This window comes from Temnothorax longispinosus, chromosome 10 (assembly GCF_030848805.1).
Source record: "Temnothorax longispinosus isolate EJ_2023e chromosome 10, Tlon_JGU_v1, whole genome shotgun sequence".
NCBI classification, from domain to species: Eukaryota; Metazoa; Arthropoda; class Insecta; order Hymenoptera; family Formicidae; genus Temnothorax; species Temnothorax longispinosus.
In genome coordinates, this window is record NC_092367.1 from 19,461,146 (window position 1) to 19,473,238 (window position 12,093).

The window sequence follows — 12,093 nt, forward strand, 5'->3', positions numbered from 1 at the left end:
TATAATTCGCGAGGTCGACATTAAAAATATCTCCATATTTAAAGCAGATGCGGACGAATTATAAATCTTTTACTTTCGCTCCATAATATATCATCCCGCCGAAAATGTATTTGCGAAAATTCATATTGCAATCGATCTCTTTTGGCAGCCCAAGTTGTCGAAACACATCGCGAATGCTGAAATAAGCAAAAAGCTCGCGCGAAAGCGAGATATTTTTTCAGATTCACACATCTTCGCTTCGACGCGTTTCAACAGACCTAAATCCTTCGTCGCGCGTTTTACACGACGATTATTTTCGATCGTTTACGCACACGGGGATCAAGCTAATGCTATTACGCGGAAATCACGCAACAAAGTATCCTCGAGATATACCTATCCCATGAGCGCGCACGGAACGCGAGACTCGATCCTCCTGATCTGATTACATCACCACTCGAGTCGAGGACGCGACGATGCGTCGTACACGCACACACACGTGCGTGAGATGCACGCACGCACGCACGCACGCACGCAGAAATGCATGGCACGACAACACGGGAATGTTAACGTGATTACAACGTAATTCATAAACTATGCCGTTAAGTCTGGCGGGGCAAGGATCGAAGGCACTTTCAGAGTTCCGTGCAGGAACCGCCGTACTCGAAGCACACACATATACCGGGTGATCCGATTAGCGCGCGTCCCTACTCATCCTCTCTAGTCTGAATATCACGAAGCTCTCTTGCTGTCTCTCTCATTCTCGATCTCGATCTCCAACAGCACTTCAGCAAACAAAGTGCTCTGGGAGAGATTCTCCTGCGCTGCTTTCTCCTTCAGGACGAGGAGATCCGCGAATTTCGAGAACAGGAAGAAGTTAATCCGCGCGGGCAGGAAATAACGCCGGCGCCACGCGGCTAAATTATTTATACGTAAATCGTATAACGCGGAAATCTGCGTGCGTGGCGCTAACGATTTTGTGCGACATTGTGCTAACATCGTTCATCACGTAAAATTGTGTAAACAAGTGACGAAAAAATTAATACCATAAGATTCGAGATATTTAAGATATAAACATAAGGGCACACTCCTAATTTCCATTTCTTTTCCTTTCAAATTATTTTAATTGTTCATTTTCTTTCAAATAACTAGAATTTATCGCAATAAAATTACATGAAGTTAACCCGTCTCCTAGACAAATTTACAGAGAGTAACTGAAATTATGTGTTAAATTAACTGTACTGAATTTTTCTATAACTAACAGTAAATAATAAATGTATATAATATTTAACTGAGTGAGAAATATGTTTTTTATCGCGGCCAATGTTACAATTAAAATGGTACATTCATACTTTCGATAATTGTGATTAAAGTTAGACGCGGCGGGAATAGTTATAATGTATGCACATTCCTGCGAATGCCGCAGGAATCCATTTGTAAAATCAACGCAGTTAAGGTTTGGTAGAAAAGATTATAAGTGCTAAAAAATAAAGCTCTTATAATAAATTATTTAAAAATGTACAAAAAAATGTCTTTGTGTGTATTCATTACGTAGATAAAAAATAATCTCAAATAATCCCATCTATTTTTAATAATGCTCTTGATCTCCTCGAGATTTGACACATTATTGATAATATCTTCCATATTTTAAATTCTAATACTATTTTCTCTTAATTTTGTGATATGTGCAAAAGACAAATTGACTTAAATTCGCATTTTTGTTCTTTTTCTTTTGCCAAAAACAAACCACATAAACGCGAATTTAAAAGTACTAACTGAAAATACGACTACTGAAATTCGGCGAAAAACGATCAAAGGGAAATCCGACGTCGGTGATACTTATCGCGCCAAAGTTCCTCTCGGAGGCGTGTCGATTTATTTATCTCTCCGCATCGCGTATTCAGAATGCGAAATAACCGCACACAACGGCGGAACTTGGAACTCGCAGTTTCCATGGCAAAGTTTTACTGGTGCCTTTCTACCGGCGCGGATCCATTATCTCTCTGCCGAACAAGAACTCTTTCATGAGAAAAATCTCGTTTTCGAATTACGTTAGTTCCGCCTGCGGCATCCCTCGTATCGCTATCTCTTCTCGCAGCGAACATCGAGAAAGACGTATCGCGATGCAGAGGATAGATTTCAGGCTCACAAATGATCGATCACCAAACCCGAAATTTGGTGACGTGGAAGAATTTTCATTCTGATTTCACTCGTAAAGATTTTAAGGAAAAGAGACATTTCGAAACATTTTTGAACCGTCCTAGATATTTCGAGCATCGAAGATGCTATCGACAAATAGTAGGATGTAAAAAAAGAAAAAGCAAACTTTACGATATAAGCGAGTATTCGCAAACGCAACGACTTGCGAATCACATCGTGCGCGAATAAAGAGTATGTATTATACATATATCGGAGAGCACACGCAAGGAGGGAGGCGATGGTGCATCGATGCGAGCTGAATATTCATACGAGAATCACCCTGGTCTCTTTTCCTTCCTTCCTTCCTTCCTTCCTTCCTCCACTTCTTCGCACTCTCCGCCCCGACTACTGTCGAGAGAAAGAGAGAGAGAAAGAGAGAGCCTCGATTCCTCCGTAAATATCCATCGTGCTAATACAGTATCGATACGACTTCGCTGCGGCAACGATTCACTAGGCACATTTCTAGCGAGGGAAATGCAAAGCTCCGTGGTATAGAGAAGGTAATGCATCCATTCGTCGTCGGTTACACCGGCAAACAGAGTTGACAGCAATGTGATAAGCGCGACAATGGCGCTACAAGCATTCACGGTAACTTCGAGAACAGCAAAAGTTACACTGCCATGCGGTGGAACGGCAAGGTAATTTGCAACTACGATATAAAACATTCAGATTGCTCATTGAAACGTGAAATGTAAAAATTTTCACAGTACGAGATATCTAAGTAATTGACATATAAACTAAATTTTTGTTCGAGTCTATATTTCAAGTCTCTTATTTATCTTTTAAAATTCACATTCAATTATTAGTAATTTTAACTACTAGGTATGCCACTAAATATTCTCTCAAGAAAAAGAATACTTTGCATTATAAAAAGAAAACGCAGAAAACTTGAAACTTGAAACACCTCTGTATCTTCGACGGAGTGATTTACAATTGGCACAATTTCAGTAGAAAAAACTGACGCGCTCATCGTCGGTCGGAAATCGGATCGATATGTTGGATATTTATGAAATTCCGAGACTCTTCACGCGCTGTCAGACTTGAGTTTTTCACAAATTCGCGATTCAACGGCGCGAAAGTAATCGTCGGCTGCAAATGACAACTGCCGCACGGTCGGTTCTCTATTTTTCTTACCCGAGGAATCGTTATCTGACGCGAGGGGACGGACGAAGAGCGCGGGGGAAGGGAGGCGCATTCAATAATGGTATGCATGAACGACTCGTGGAAATTAATTTGACGACTCGATGCGGCGCGGAGGCGTGCAAATGAGTAGATACGTTTAAATGGCGACACGAGATGCACACGAAGAGAATGGCGATTATATAATCGCGCACATTCTCAATGTCGGTTTTACTCGACTGTCGCTCAGAGATTCTCAAAAGCGATATTGTCAAATGGTATAGGTTTATATCAGTACCATTGCGCGTCATGCTTTCACTGCTCACAAAATCTCTAGTCATGAAATCCCATGACTGTCATTTCAGCGTGCATCAATACATTTTACAATAGAAATATTTCGAAATATCGAAAAAATCGAAAATTTTACGATAAGGCACTTCACTGTCATATATAGATTAATAGATATATACAGATATGAAAAATGCATTATTACAATTCAAATATCTTATAAATTAAAAGTACAAGATATAATACCAAGATAAGAGAAATTTACATAAAGAATCTCCTTCAATTAAAATATTAAAATTAATTTAATATCTGCTATTGGATCAATTGTCGTAAAGTTTTCGTATACAGAACAAAATCGGACTTCGCAATTACTTGGGAAACGGACAAAATCAATAAATCCTGTCGATATCGATAAACAATGAAATTTCAACGTTTTGCACTCAGGTTTTGTCTCGCCCTCTCGCTGCGTACTATCGATTGACGCAGAGAGGCGTCAATCGACAGTACGCATTATTATCGCTACTAAACGAGTTTCCATGTTCTAACGAGCATCGACCACAGAACGAGGTACGTCTCGGTAGATGCGAACGTGCGAGACGTGCGCGACAGAAAAATCAATATCCGTTAACGACATCTTCGATTGCGTGCGAACGCACAGTGATAACAACGAGTCCGCGTCTCCCTTGATTGCAATTTGATTAAGTTGCTGTAGTGTGCCATCGTTAAAATAATAGTTTGTGATAATTACTGTATGTGAAAACAATGTCGCATTTAAATGAGCACTTGCAAAATAAATCCACGTTAATTACATTTAAGGGTTTCAATGATGACATGATAATTTCACCGCGAAGAACGTAAGTTAAAAGATAAGTGAAAGGATGAAGAAGCGTTGAACGACGCCTCGCGTGACCATACCTGCGCACGAAATGGAGAAAAAGGAGAACACGTGGAATTTGTAGAAGTAAGAGAATGAATGGTGAAAAGGCGTGAATACAGATTTCTTTAAAGAGCACGATGAAAGAAGATCCCGTTTATCCCTATGATATAAGATTTTCTCATCAAAACTACAATAATTAATCATATTAAATTCTCGCTATACATAATCTTTCTCAAAAAAGCGGATCCTGTTTCAAGAAATATTAATTGTATCCGTGTAGCTAACACGTACTTAACGAGCGAACATATTTACTGCCGATGCGCGATGTGTAGATATTTGTTTCCCTTACTTTTTCTAATTTTCTGTTAATTACTTCCTTCAACGAGAAAAAAGCGAACCGCGATCGCGTAAACAGCACACCATTAAGCTTCTTATCGACCAGCTTTATATTTTAATCTCGTTTCATGGAGAGAAAACCGTCGTTTTTAAAACGAAGATAAAAGCAAGAATTCTCGAATATTGCGATCAGTAGTCGCGAAAGAGAGAGACTTATAAAACTTTTCTAATGACATCAAAACATATTTCAGGAAATATATACGAAAGATCTAAATCTCGCGTAAACGAAGGTTCTTACGCTTTTTTCTTATTGTTAATTCGATAAGATTTCTTTAAAAACTAAAGATCATTGCATGTAAAGTATCATTTTTCAACAACTTGTTGGTAGCTTTCGAAGCAACAAAACATATATGTAAAAAAATTCAGTAATATTTTTCACGGTTCTGAAGATGCGAAATCATTTTTGTCGTTTCAATCAAATGTAAAAAATTTAAGACAGCGAAAAAAGTTAAAACCTGAAACATGATTAAATTTTATAAACTAATATCTATTTTTTTCACGTTAACTGTGTTTAAAACTTAAAAAACTCTGCAATGTCATATTCTCAAAAGAAAATAATGTTACGCACGTATACCATGGGTTTTCTCTATGCTTTCGCAAATTTACTGTAGCTTGAAAAATTGTACACGCTTCGCAAATACTGAAGTATTCTTTTGTAAAAAAAGAACCTATATTACTTTAACGTAATATTTAATTGTCAAGACACAAACATAAAACACGTACACAGAGAACATACAAACAAACAACACAACGTGTTGAAAACGTTTATTTTACGACTAGGTATTTCGTCACCACGACTTTTCGTGCTTCGTTACGGCGTCTAATTATAAGTCAACATAAAATAAAATAAGAGAAAATAATAAAATTTTTATAAAAATGAAAAAATAAATGAGATCTATTTTCATCTTTGTTCCACGAGGTGCTTGACCCCAGTGAAGTTTAATCGTAACAATTCGTTCTGCAGGTCGGGCAACAGCATTGAAGCGGAACATCATCATTGCAGAGCCAATCGTCTGGCACACCGCTGTAAAAACCTTCGTCACCGGAATGCATCGGGATGGCGTAGAGGCCATCCTCGGGCGATTCTACCGCGCGTGCCACAAGGTTAAAGGAGATAGCCGTAGGGAAGGACACGGTGGCATAGGTAGCAAAAAGACCAGAACGCGTCAGGACGGAGCAGGCAGATGGAGAGAGTAGGAGGACGAAGGCGGAGGTCGGTTTCATCGAGAAAGCGAGCTTCTCACTCGCGAGAGCGAGATGCCCAGCTTCCGGTACATAGCCGGTCGAGATAGCGCGGCTTACCTTGCTACAAGGGTGAAGTTACGATAGCTCGTCGTGGATACTCTTAGAGGACTCGAGGAGTCCGAGGAATTTTATCGTCCGCCTCTAGTTCGGGAAGCGCTTTCTCGTGTCCAACCGCGCTTACGACGCGCTGAAAAATTAAGACGCTGCCGCGAAAGTAAAGGTAAACGGTACTTTACGCTTTTATGAAAGCGCAAACGTAAAATAAAACGTTTAGCTACGCGTAGAATGTAAATAACGAAAATTTCGCGGAGCTTCTTCGATCGAAGCGTGTTATACAATGTGCTGGATACGATGGCTACACCATCAAACGACGCTATCAATATTTACAGACTTTTACATTATTTGAAATAGTGTAAAACATTACTTAAAAAAATAAAATATTAATTGATAATAAATCTAAATATAATTTTTATTAACAAACCAGATTTTAATTTCTATTTAGCGAGAAATTAATTTAGAATATGTTTTTTAATATTGAACCGTTTACCTTCCGGTAAATAAATAGCATAAAAGTAGGGCTCCCACAAATAAAGATAAGTCTAATCATAAAATATTGCTACATCACTGAGGGGGGCAACCATCTTAATCCGAAGAAATATACGTTTCCTCCAGAGGGACGCGATATATCCCTGCACATTTCCCTTCCAAGACTAATAACAGACGTGATCGACGATTAATTCAAGCACCTATACGAGGAGATCGCCGGACCTCTCATTCGCTCCCCTGCTGCCTCTTAATTACAACGTATCCGGACGGAACTGGGCGTACTTTTAGCGTGCCGTCAGCAATAAAATGCCGCGACGTGTCGTTAAGTGTGAAAAGGAAGCCCCGCGCGATTTCAGCCAACGTTTTATCACCTTTGTCACCACTCGAAAAAGCCGGATGGAGAGCCCCTCGTTCCCTCCCTTCCACCCTACTCCGGGCATTTACACGACTAAGAGTGCAACATACAAAATGGGGTTACAGGAACGCAAACCCCCCGCAGACGCTTCGCCGTGGGGGTTGTCGAAACCGTCACGCCGCAAATTGCCGCCCTGGCAATCCCCGCGCGTTCCGTCTTTTTTCTCAACTTTCGAACCGGCTCCGAAAATATCGAATTACGTCGCGTCACGCGGTACATGTGTACAAATAGTCGCGCGCGCGCGAAAGGCACGTTCAATCGTTTGTGGCACGCTGTAAATGTTTCCATCGGGCGCTCTCCAGCATGGGAGGCGACCGATGGAAGAATTCTCACGTCACGTGAGCAGGATGCGGCGACTAATCAAAAAAAAAGATAATCATAATAACCGTAAAAATCACAAAATCATGATTTCTTCTAATATTTTAATAAAATATTATTTTTATCATTAAAAAATATTTTGTTTTGAATATTAAAAATCTTGACAAGTAAATTTTGTAAGAGTAATAAGAATGACGTATAGGAATGCTTCTATTCCTCGAATGCTAAACTTTTGCTTAATGAATTTAATAGAAATAGCTTTAATTAATCGATTGGTTCACGTCGATTTGGTAAATCAATCAAGAAACTCAAAGACAGATGGAAGACTGTTATTCGTCAAATACACATATCTCTACATTATTTAATAAAATAAAAAAATAAATGTCAAGTTCAACATTATTTATATCTATTAATAACTGAGAAGTAAAATAATATTTAAAAAAATGTATATAATGCTGCAAATATTATTTTATTTCTCTACAGCGAATTTTATTCTCTGACGAGTAAAATAATATTCATTAACCCTTTGTCACGTTTTTTAATTTAAATCTACTATTTATAATCCTATAGGTACTATGTATAATCTATATATTCTTAAATGTATCGCAGATATCACGACTTAAGAATATCATAGATATTTATATCAATTTTATGATCATTATCAATGTAAGTTAGTACCTGAGAGCGAGGTATTACGGAGGTATTGCAAACAAATGTTACCCTGCGGGTGCAATTCAAGAGAAAACGAGGCAACCGTTCGGCAAACCTCGAACTGGACATAATGCAATCTCTCTTAGCTTCTCGGCCGGTAAACGGCGGATAATCTGTGTAATTAGGAACCTCGTACGAAAATATATCTAATCAGCTTTCTGCATCCCTCCCTTTCCCCCTCCCCCCGCTCTCACTCTCTCCCACCGTTTTGCACATGGTTGCATCCGGCTTTCGCAGCCGTTGCGGTATGGCTGCGCGGGGACGGGCAACAGCTCTCCGCAGCAGTTACGTTAATTAGTAATTATCCCGTACGTGCAGAGTAGACGAGGAGCAACGTCTAACTAGTAGGCAGGGCGTCTAATACGCCCGCGTTTGAGATGCTCGTCAAACTGTTCCGTCCTGCGCTTCCTCGCGCTCCTTTATCTCGATAGCTGACGCTTCGGGGTCTAATCAGCGAGCGCGGGCGATCCGTAAGCATAATGACAACAACGACGACGACGACGACGATGTGTCAGCCGGCAGCGAGGTTAATCGCGCAAAATTGCTGTACTTCGACCTCGTCGTGTTTCAAGATCGATCGACTTCTCGTCGCAAAGTGCCGTGAGAGCAGCAAGTTCTCGGCTAGTCGGATCGTGATCTTCGCTCAAATTCGCGACGCGGCAATAATGACGCAGTGAAAGACGCGCATTTACATTGATATTCGTCGAGATCTCCGACCATTGGAAATATCGCCTCTAGTTAATATCATTAACGATTTCAATTTAAAAGATCGTTGATTCATCGATTCTAAATTCTAAACTAGTTGACAATGACTATACATTTGCTGGTATATCTCTATTCCTTTTATGTCGTTGTACTCTAGAATAGTCTAGAATAAATAATCGCGATGTACATAACACTTGTCCCGTTGTATCTATTTGTTTTTGTAACTCGAGGCAAATTTGCAACTCGGGGCAAGTATGCTAATATTCGAGTTAATCATGACCGTTACCCTGAGCCCCGTGCCACTTTGCACGATCGATGGCATGCTCAGTAGGTATCCTAGACGTTTAAAGCTCGACACTATTAATCTTGCGCATGCTTGATTCATAAACTGAAAGTTCATTTAACATAGTAATTGATAAAGCTCGCGCTGAACATGTAATATACGAAGGCTCGCGCAACTTACGCAGGCATATGCGTGGCACGAAAATTGCACTCTACAGAATTGCAGCCCCGAGTATTCATCGTGAAAGATTTATCCTAATGAAATTCAAGTTCTCTCGAAGAGCATCGTCGTATACGATAACATAACGGGCGTCTCGGAGAGGAGTTCGAAAGCGTACGCAATGGCGCACCGATTTTGAAACGAGAAAGACGGCGAAAACGATTGTCGTTATGTGTATTACCTACCTCGTCCCGCGTCTTGAATCCTCTTTCCGAGAATAACGGGAGGAGGATTCAACCGTCGTATAGCTCGGGCTGAATTTTTCGCTCCGACGAAAGCGCACTTAGCCGTGGGCGGTTTAGACACGAGGGAAGAAATGTAGGGTCAAAATCAGGGGCGGATACACAGAATATTTCCAAGGAACCGACGAAAAACAAAATTAAGTTGCCACGAGAATCAAAAATATAAAGTTTAATGCTAGGTACTTTGCTTCATAAATATTATTGTCTTATAAACAATGTCTTCACAGTAATTTCGTTCCTCAAAGAGGAGAACAAGTTCCTAAAAATGCGACACTCATGTCTCTATTTACGTCGGGTCTTCAAATAGACGTAGCGAGAAAACGAGTTCAAGATAGCGGCTGATTTGGATCTTACCCACGGCGGGCGCGATTACGGTCGACAACGTCGAACTACCGTCGGTTTCGCTTCTGGGTAGAGTGTAAAATGAAGTTATGGTTTGCGCTCGCGCGACGCGATAAAACGCGGTGTTAGGTTTCAATCCCAGTTTCAATGCTCGCAATCGTAAATGAAACGAACGATCGGCGATTCCAGCTAAGATCGCGCGCGAACAGCGATTTAACGTTATCCAGCAACATTGCACTGAATTTATGCCGCGCTATATGCAAGAGTTTTGGCCGATTCGTTGACGAGGAGACATTAGGTTACTGTCCGACGACGGTATAAATTCCTGTATCAAAAGTAGATTACCAGAGGAGCCAGCTTTGCCTCGATTGTAAACGTTTCTATGATTAACAACTTATCACAAAAACCAAAGGGAACGATTCTATTAAAGGTTTATTTATGTCTATTATTACGCGCAAAGTGACTCAGAGCTAACCCGTTTATCTCTTCTAGCTGCTTTATTGTCATTTTTATTTAAAGAAATATTAATTCAACTTATAAATTATATTCACACATTTGAAAAAATCTTTCTAAGAAAAACGTCTTGAGGGTAAAAAGATTTTCGAATAAAAATTTAACGTTAAAAATTCTCTAGTAACATTAGCTCATCGATGTTTAAGAAAATTGTCTTTGAAAAAGACAAAAAAAAAGGGCAGCAAGAATATGATATCTTCCCTTCGGAAGAAATCGATTCACTTTTATCCAATCATTTTTCAATCGGCAAAGACACCATTCGCGTGATCATTAGGTGATTATTGTCGATACGATGAGTGGTCTGAGAGAAGCGAGATGGTTCAAGGGGGCCGGAAAGCGAGGGGCAAAGCCCCAAGATACCCCTTTTATTGGAGCAAATGGCAATTAGCTCGAGAGTCCCAAGAGCGTCTGGCGAAAAAATAATTAAAACACATAATTTCATCATCTCCTTTCGATCTAACGAACCTTGCGCGCCTCCTCGTCACCCCGTCTGTTACGGTACCATGTAGCGCCCCTGTTATAAGACAAGCAGCAAATGAATTGCAGATCCAGCGGCGTGCTCTTTACACATCGACGTGCGTATTCGGTTGTGTTTGCGGCTGCAGCAACGACAATTAAAAATAATAGAATCGTGAGGAATGCTAAATATATATGTACGATTTACAATTTATGCTTTTATCGAAGCTTTTATGTGCGATTCTAAGACTGTATACAAAAATGCGCGGAAAACAATAACACATATCACAGCTTCGACCATTCATAAAAACGAGAATAATAAAATCTTGCAAGAATCAAACAGAGAATTAATAAATTTGAAATATCAAAATTACAACGCTAAGATATCAAAGTTATGACTAATAAAATTAGAAGACTAACTTTTCGTGAGCACGATAATTTTTCCATGCTCAATAAAATTATAACGGAGAACTAAATCATTACAAATTGTAAGTAATCTTTATAAGAAAAGATATTTTTTATATGAGCGTTAAATACGAAGGATATCAATGCGTGTATTTCCCTTAATGGAAAATGGCCGGGTCAAGGGAGCTCGAGTCGAGTACACGCGGCATTCGATTATGTTCGTTTGCTCTGGCACGTTTAGCGTTAAACGCGCGGAATTCGCATCTGCTCAGCCAGGCAAATTCAGGCGGTAACAATGGCTCATACCGTTGTGGTCGTGCGCACAGCTCGTCACCCCGTTCTCCTCATTTCGCGAATCGAAATTTCATCAGCGATTTTCGTCCGCGTCGAAATGCGACGCCCCGGCAAGGTGGTACGTACGTACGAGAGCGACAATCGGCGTTGACATCGCCACGCGATAATTAGAGTAATAATAAACGCCAGCTGCATACGATCGTCGACGGTCGCACCGCGTGCGCCACATCGCTGCCCCCTCGCTAAATCTAATACGAATCCAGTCTGTATAACGTGTACCACGTGCTGCATAAGAACGACTGCAAAACACACGGTTTCGTTTTGCTTGCAGTAATACGATTTTCCGTCCTTCGAAGGATATTATAAAATATTAATAATTAACATGTAATGTACTAATTATAACATATCATGTATTAATAAAGCGTTATGTATATAGATATAGAAATATTTAAAGACTCAATCTCCATATATATACGTATATGGAAACATATTCTACATTGAATAATGGGTGAATATATATATATAAATAAAAAGAACTTGTGCC

The 12,093-nt window shown here is 39.9% G+C and overlaps 1 long non-coding RNA gene across 1 annotated transcript in view; it reads left to right on the forward strand.

Moving 5' to 3' along the window:
- The window catches only part of LOC139820762 (uncharacterized), a 66,774-nt gene extending 58,978 nt beyond the window's left edge, over positions 1 to 7,796 (forward strand). Inside the window, exons 4-5 of the long non-coding RNA XR_011734105.1 lie at positions 4,399 to 4,543; positions 5,820 to 7,796. This is a non-coding gene — a long non-coding RNA (uncharacterized lncRNA). The remainder of the gene's footprint in view (positions 1 to 4,398; positions 4,544 to 5,819) is intronic.
- Positions 7,797 to 12,093: the final 4,297 nt, after the last annotated feature.